Source organism: Populus euphratica, unplaced genomic scaffold, assembly GCF_000495115.2.
Source record: "Populus euphratica unplaced genomic scaffold, PopEup_1.0 scaffold597.1, whole genome shotgun sequence".
Lineage (NCBI taxonomy): Eukaryota > Viridiplantae > Streptophyta > Magnoliopsida > Malpighiales > Salicaceae > Populus > Populus euphratica.
The window spans coordinates 64,893-74,295 of record NW_011500481.1 but is presented as its reverse complement, the minus strand read 5'-3'; positions in this window follow the sequence as shown (position 1 = coordinate 74,295).

Genomic DNA, 9,403 nt, shown 5'->3' with positions numbered 1-9,403 from the left:
TACCATTAGTGGATCCTCTAACCTTGACATTTGTTGTTATCATTGTTTAATCCTTACGTTAATCTTCCATCTCAAAGTTCTCATCAACTTCTTTTTTTTTACTATTACGATTACTATTGTTGTTGTTGTTATGGTTGTTGTTGTTACTATTGTTATTGTTATTGTTGTTGTTATGTTATTGTTATCTATAATTTATATAATTAACCTCCCTGTGGTTCGATCCCGGTCTTGCCGAGTTATTTATTACTTCAACACTCTTACACTTGGGAGAAGACATTAATCTTTTGGTCGTATTAACCGGGGTGAGAGAAACTAGCAAAAATCACTCAAAAAGATACACAAAAAAATGTGTGGAAAAAAAATCAATCTTTATGTATAGGATAACCTAATTCAATAGAGTCATTTTCAACTGAAAAATTGTTAAAGTAAACTTTCAAACGATATCCATTTACTTTGAAAATATTGTCATTCTTTGGATTCTCGATATTACAGACCCCTATATGGATACACATGTTTCATAATAAAAGGACCGCTTCATCTTGATCTTAGTTTTTCAGGAAATAAATGGAATCTAGAATTATAAAGCAAGACTTTTTGACCAACATTGAATATTTTTCTCAGTATTTTCTTGTCATTAAACTCTTTAATTCTTGCTTTATGAATTCTTGAATTTTCATATGCATCATTTCTTATTTCCTCAAGCTCATTTATTTGTAATTTTTGTAGTTGACTAGCATTATCAAGATTTGAATTGAAAGCTTAATAGCCCAATAAGCTTTATGTTCAAGTTCCACATGCAAGTGACAAGATTTTCTATAAACTAGTCTATAAGGTGACATACCTAATGATGCTTTATAAGCAGTTTGATAAGCCCAAAGTACATCATTAAGTCTTAAAGACCAGTCTTTCCTATTAGGGTTCACTATTTTCTCCAAGATGTGTTTGATCTCCCTATTAGCAAGCTTTATTTGTCCACTTGTTTGAGGGTGATAAAGGGTGACAACTTTGTGTGTGATTTCATATTTCTTTATTAAAGACTCAAATAGCTTGTTGCAAAAATATGTTTCATCATCACTTATCATGGCTCAAGGAATTCTAAATCGACTTAAAATATTTTCTTTCAAAAACTTTATCACTGTTTTGTGATCATTGTTTCAACTTAGAATTGGATCTATTCATTTTGAAACATAATCTATTGCGACTAATATATACAAGAAACCAATTGATGGAGGAAATGGACCCATAAAATCTATACCCCAACAGTCAAAGATATCAATGACAAGAATAGGATTTAAAGGCATCATATGACGTTTTGAAATAAATCCCAACTTTTGATAATTTTCATGAGTCTTGCAGAATGTATGTGAGTGCTTGAACATGGTGGGCTAGTAAAATTCACTTTGTAAGATTTTTACAGTTGTCCTTCTTGATGTGAAATGGCCCCCACATGCCTCAGAATGACAAAATTTAATGACACTACTTACCTCATTGTTGGGAATGCATCTTCGAAATATTTGATCAGGATAATATTTGAATAAATATGGGTCATCCCAATAAAAGTTCTTCATTTCGTTCAAGAACTTTCTTTTATCTTGGGTACTCCAATAAGCTGGCAATTGTCCTGAAACAAGAAAATTAACAATATTAGCAAACCAAGGCATTATAGAGACAAAAAGTAAAGATTCATCTGGAAAGTAGTCATCGATTGGTATGATGTCAGTTTTTGAATCTATTGTTAATCTTGACAAATGATCTGTAACAACATTTTCGATGCCTTTCTTGTCTTTGATTGTAATATCAAATTCTTGAAGTAACAAAATCCACCGCACCAATCTAGCCTTAGAATCTTTCTTAGAAAGAAGATATTTCAATGCTGTATGATCACTAAAAACAACATCAGGTGAGCCAATAAGATAAGACCTGAGTTTCTCACATGCAAATACTACTGGAAGTAATTCTTTTTCAGTGGTGGTGTAATTCATTTGAGCACTATTTAAAGTTTTACTTGCATGGTAAATCATATAAGATTTCTTATCTTTTCTTTGTCCAAAAACAACACTTATGGTATAATAACTAGTATCACACATTATTTCAAAAGGTAATGACCAATTAGGAGGTTGAATGACAGGAGCAGAAGTAAGTAAGTTTTTAAGTTTAACAAAGGTTTTTTCACAATATTCAGTCCATTCAAAAATATTATCTTTTATTAGAAGGTTACTTAAGGGCTTAGATATTACACTAAAATCTTTGATGAACCTTCTATAAAAAGTAACATGTCCTAAGAATGATCTAACATCTTTAATAGATTTTGGTGTTGGCAAGTTAGAAATTAACTCGATTTTAGATTTGTCAACCTCAATTCCTTTTGATGAAATAATACGATCAAGTACAATACCGTTTGTTACCATAAGGTGACATTTTTCTCAATTCAGTACAAGATTCTTCTCTTCACACCTACTCAAAACCTTTTCTAAGTTAGTCAAATAATTATCAAGTGAATAGCCAAAAATAGAAAAATCATCCATAAAAATCTGAAGAAAATGTTCAACCATATCACTAAATATACTGAGCATGCATCTTTAAAATTTAGCTAGTGCATTACATAATCCAAAAGGCATCTTTCGATATGCAAAAGTACCAAATAAACATGTGAAAGTAGTCTTCTCTTGATCTTCCAATGCAATTTCAATTTGGTTAGACATGTGAAAGTAGTCTTCTCTTGATCTTCCAATGCAATTTCAATTTGGTTGTAACCTGAATAGCCATAATAGGAAACAATAAAATTCATGACTTGCAACTCTTTCTAGGATTTGAACCATGAAAGGTAAATGAAAATGATCTTTTCTAGTAATTGAATTAAGTTTTCTATAGTCAATGCACATGCGCTAACTAGTAACAGTCCTAATGAGAATTAACTAATTGTTCTCATTTGTTATCACAGTGACTCCAGACTTCTTGGGTACAACTTGGGTAGGGCTTACCCATTTGCTGTTAGAAATAGGATAAATGACTCCATTATCTAGAAGCTTAATGACTTTGTTTTTCACTACTTCTTTCATATTAGGATTAAGCCTTCGTTGCAGTTTCCTAGAGGGTCTAGCATTTTCCTTCAAATAAATTCTGTATGTACAAATCAAAGGACTAATTCCAGGAAATGAATTACATACTTTAATAGGTTTTGTGTCCAAGATAATAACAGGAAATGACTTACATACTTTAATAGGTTGTGTGTCCAAGATAATAAAATCCACAGGATAAATGAATTTATCGACTTGTACTAACACATCTTTAATTATTACTCTAGGCACTTTTATAGATCTATCGGCATGTAAAAGAGTTACAGAAGTTGGTTTTTACTCATCTAGACTAAGACTTTAAAAAATTGAATATGGAAGTAAATTCACACTGGCTCCAAGATTAAGTAAGGCTCTTTCAATTTTATGTTCTCCAATAAAGCATGAAATTGTAGGACAACTAGAGTCTTTATATTTCAAAGCATTATTGTTCTAAAGAATGATACTTACTTGTTAGACTAAAAATGCTTTCTTTTTTGCATTTAGTTTCCTCTTCACAGTTCATAGATCTTTCAAAAATTTAGCATAGGAAGGAATGTGTATAATAACATCCTGCGAAGGCATATTGATCCTTACCTGTTTGAAAGTTTCAAAGATTTCAGAGTTGTGATTGACTTTCCTTTGTTTGGTGATGGCATGAGGAAATGAAAGTGCTGGCAGGGAATCAGTCTTTTCTTTACAATGTTCAGCTTCAACCCCTTCTTTACCCTTGGAGATTAACTCATCATCTTTCTCACAAGGTTCAAGAGTGAGTTTTTCAATAACCTTATCACTGTGAAGAGTAGTGACTAATTTGACTTGATTCATATGTTGACTTCTAGAACTACTTGTATTTACATTGTATTGCCTCTTGGGATTTTGCTGTGGTTGAGATGAAAATTTATCTTTCTCTTGAAAACTGACAGCAAATGTGAATATTACAACAGTATCTTTAAAATCTGTTATGCTTTGAGCAAGTTGAGTGTTGATTATCTTTTGCTTTTCAATGAATGCATATAAAGTTTCCTTAAAAATTCTTCTAGGAGGTGGAGTATAAAGAGGTGCATATCTATGAGAATTTTGAAAATTATAGCGTGCTTGAAACTGTGGTTGTAAAGTTTGTGCATTGTCACTCTTCCAACAAAAAATTTGGTGATTTCTCCAACTAGGGTTGTATAATTGCAAGTATGGGTTGTGGTTGGGCCTTTAAAAACTGTTTAAAGCATGGACTTTATCTTGTAATGAAAAAGGAAAAAGTTTTAATCTGATGGTATTCATGCTACAATTTAAGTCATTATAGGTGTTACAAACCTTCTCAAATTCCCTTAAATGCAAGTATGAATTTTTTAAATCTAAGCCATGAAAAGAAGGTAACAATTGAATGATGTCTGGCTTAAAATTAAAATGAGATGCATTTGGAAGAAAAATTATACATGATGATGCACTTGTTCTTATGGGATTCATGTGCTCTCTAATTATTCTAAAGTATTCTAACACAATTATTCTCATTATTCTTATTATGAAGTGATTGATTATCTTTTTCGGCCATGTTTTCTGAAAATGATGAGGATACCTTGCAAAGTCTACGACTTAATGTATGTGACCACACTTTCATGCATGTGTAGGAGTAGAATAAAAGGAAGAAGAAAACAAACAAAAAAGAAATAAGAGAAAAGAAACAAAGTTATATACAAGAAAAGTAAAAAGAGAAATAAATAAATACTATAATTTATACAAGAACTTACTTTCCCAGCAACGGTGCCAAAAACTTGACATGACCAAAAGATTGATGTCTTCTCCCAAGTGCAGGAGTGTCGAAGTAATAAATAACCCGGTAAGACTAGGGTCAAACCACAAAGAGGTTAATTATATAAATTATAGATAATAATAATACAACAACAACAACAACAACAACAACAACAACAATAATAACAATAGTAATATTAATAGTAGTAGTAGTAGTAGTAATAATAATAATAATAATAATAATAATAATAATAAAGAAGTTGATGAAAACTTTGAGATGGAAAATTAACGTAAGGATTAAACAATGATAACAACAAATGTCAAGGTTAGAGGATCCACTAATGGTATGTCAAATAAATATAGTATAAACTTTTATTATTCAATTGGAAACCATACACAAAGGAGATTTCAATTAGATTATAAATTGTTAACATGATTACATTAGTTATCTTATTCAATTAATACTAGGCATTCATGATTATAACTTATGTTAATAACAAATCATATTCCTTTTACAACTCAGGTGTCGATTATACCATACAGTGTGGGCTATGAGAGTACCAAGTATTTGTTATACCAAGTGTTATACAACAGAAATCTAGATTAACCATTTAACAAGCAAAGTACTAAAAGTGAACAAGATAACAAATACAAAACATGTTAGTATCAAATATTAAGGTTCATTTTGAGTTTACATTATACTTATTCTTACACTATTAGTGTAACCTTTTCATCTTGACATAATAAACTTAACTAAATATAATGAAAGAAAGAAAAATAAATAAACAAAATAAGAACATAAATAAGATAAAAGTTAACTAAGTAAAGGAAATGTATAAACTTGATATTAATGAAAGCAAAACTTAAGTATTACAAAAATATAAAGATAGAAAGCAAGAACATGATCTTGATCTGGAAACCAAGATGCCTAAATGCATGACAAATGCCTCTTTTTATAGGCCAAAATTGAGAACTATTGATTTGATGAGTAATTGATGGGTGGGTAGCTAACTCTTGACTTGGTGACAATCCTTATCTTCTTTTGTCTGCCTAAAATATCATTGGTAACATCAGAATTGGAACCACTTGACCATGAAAGTTGTAGGAAATTGTCTCAGCTTTCTAAGAAAAAAAAAATCGAGGTCATTTGGACTTCTAAAACTCCAGATATGGGCCAAACACTAAACAGTATTTGGACTGCAGGATAGATTCAGACTTTTTTTTTATTGCTATAATTTGAACTTAAAAATGACCTTTTAAAATCTTGGGCTCCATATGAAAGTTGTAGGTCTATGTCTTACCTTTCCAACCATATAAAGTAGACCTAGATCCATGATCTATAACTCCAGATATAATTCAATTACCGAACAGTGTTCTAGTTTGGACTACACCAACATCTCTTTTCTAAGTTTGGCCATTCTTTGTCCTTTCAATTTCAATTCTTAAACTCATCAATCAATCCTTTCATTTATGTGATAAGCTTGCATTTAAGATGAATATTTACCATAAATTAAAGATATCTTATATTATTAGATATGTTATTAAAAAGCATGCTTTAGTGAAGGAGTTATTGATACTTCAAGTGTAAAACGATGATATAAAACCTTAATAAAAATACATTTTTAAGTACTAATCATTATTATGATAGGAACTTCAACATGAATGCCTGATGATATTTATAAGTATGGTGTTACTTAGATAAGATGATTAATTTGATTATATTAATAATTTATAACGAGCTAAAAACGATAAATCATCCAATTAGAACTTTCTATGTGTGTGGTTTCCAGATGAATAATTAAAAGAGTTTATAGTATATTTATTTGAAATACCATTAGTGAGTCCTCTAACCTTGACATCTGTTTTATTTTTTTTAATCCTTACATCAATATTACATCTTAAAACTCTCTTTAACTCCTTTTTTGTTATTATTCTCTTTAAATCTTTTTTTTTTATTTGTCATTTATATAATTCACCTCCCTGTGGTTCGACCCCGGTCTTGCCGGGTTATTTTACTTTGACATTCATGCACTTGGGATAAGACATCAACTCTTTGATTGTGTCACATATGATCGTATTCTTGTATGATGAATCAAGAATCTTGCTTCTTGTCTAAACTCTACAGTGAAAATTTTCTACGTGACAATCATTGTGCCACCTACAAGTCTTAAATTCAAGATGCTTCTAAAAGGGTTGCCCTTATATAACTCAAGATGGCGTATACAACCTAAGGACATGCTATATTTTTTATGTGAATATAGGTAGGTTTTCTATCTGGTCTCAACAGGGTCTCATATCTATCCAGTGGCGATCTTTGTAAAGATAGTGTAGGGGCGTTGCAAGGAATAGTGAAGGCATGTATACCCACCATTACCAAGCAGACACTCAGATATGAGTTAGGTGTTTCACCCATCTGAACCCTGACCAATGGTCTTAGGGTAGATTGTTAGTTCCCCACCTACCTTAAATGTGTGTGCTTTCTAAAAATTAAAGCATGTGATGCATTAGGTAATTTTATACAATGTATGAGTTTGTTAAGAGGTATTGAGCAGGTATATAAATTTAACGAGAGTTTGTTTATCTGGATAGATTAATGGAAGTTAAATGATGAATACCTAGCTTTGTGGAATTTGCAAATTGTTTTTCTATTTTAACGCTTTGATTACTAGGGACTAGTAATAAGCTGGTTGGGGGGGGTGCAATTAGTACTTAAAAGTGCATTTTTATCAAGGTTTTATATCATCATTTTGCACTTGAAGTATCAATAACTCCTTAACTAAATCATGTTTTATAATAATATATCTAATAATATAAGATACCTTTAATTTGTGGTAAATGTTCATTTTAAATACAGGCCTATCACATAAATGAAAGGATTGATTGATGAATTTAAGAACTGAAATTGAAAGGATAAAGAGATGGCCAAACTTAGAGAAGAGATGTCGGTGCAATCCAAACCGAAACACTGTTCGGTGATTGGGTTATATCTGGAGCTATAGATCTTAGATTTAGGTCTACTTTATATGAATGGAAAGGTAAGATATAGGTCTACAACTTTCATATGGAGCCAAAGATCTAAAAAGGCCATTTTCAAGTCCAAATTATTGCAACAACAAAGAAGCCCGAAGCTGTCCTCCAGCCCGAGCACTTTTCAGTATTTTGGCCATATTTGGAGTTCTAGAACTCCAAATGAGTTGAAGTTTTTACATAAGAAAGCTGAGACAATTGCCTACAACTTTCATGTTTTTAAACGGCTCCAATTTTGATGGTATCAATGACTTTTTGGGCAGACAAGTTGACGTTATCAATGATGTTTTGGGCAGATAAGAGAAGATAAGGATTGTCACCAAGTCAAGAGTTGGCCACCCACTCATCAATTAGTCATCAAATCAATATTTCCCAATTTTGACCTATAAAAGGAGGCATTTGCCATGCATTTAGGCATCTTGGTTTCCAGATCCAGAACATGCTCTTGCTTTCTCTCTTTGTATTTTTTGTAATGTTTATGCTTTGCTTTCATTAATATCAAGTTTTTGCCTTTCATTTCCTTTCATTTACTTAGTTAACTTTTATCTTATTTATGTTCGTATTTTGTTTATTTATTTTTCTTTCTTTTATTATGTCTAGCTAAGTTTATTATGTCAAGGTGAAAAGGTTACACTAATGGTGTAAGAATAAGTATAGTATAAACTTAATATGGACTTTAATGTTTGATACTAACATGTTTTGTATTTGTTATCTTGTTCACTCTTTAATACTTTGCTTGTTAAATGACTAATCTTGATTTATGTTATATAACACCTGGTACAACAAATGCTTGGCACTTTCATAGCCCATAATGTATGGTATAACCGACACCTGAGCTATGAAAGGAACTTGATTTGTTGTTAACATAAGTTATAATCATGAATGCTTGACGAGATTTACAAGTATTAGCATTAATTGAATAAGATGACTAATGTAATCATGTTAACAATATATAATCTGATTGGAACCTCCTTTGTGTGTGGTTTCCAATTCAATAATAAGAGTTTATACTATACTTGTTTGATATACCATTAGTGGAACCTCTAACCTTGACATTTGTTATTATCATTGTTTAATCGTTACATTAATATTCCATCTCAAAGTTCTCATCTTCTTCTTCTTCTTCTATTTCTTTATTATTATTATTATTATTACTACTACTACTACTACTACTACTACTACTACTACTACTACTACTACTACTACTACTACTACTACTACTACTACTACTACTACTACTACTACTACTACTACTACTACTACTACTACTACTACTACTACTACTACTACTACTACTACTACTACTACTACTACTACTACTACTACTACTACTACTACTACTACTACTACTACTACTACTACTACTACTACTACTACTACTACTACTACTACTACTACTACTACTACTACTACTACTACTACTACTACTACTACTACTACTACTACTACTACTACTACTACTACTACTACTACTACTACTACTACTACTACTACTACTACTACTACTACTACTACTACTACTACTACTACTACTACTACTACTACTACTACTACTACTACTACTACTACTACTACTA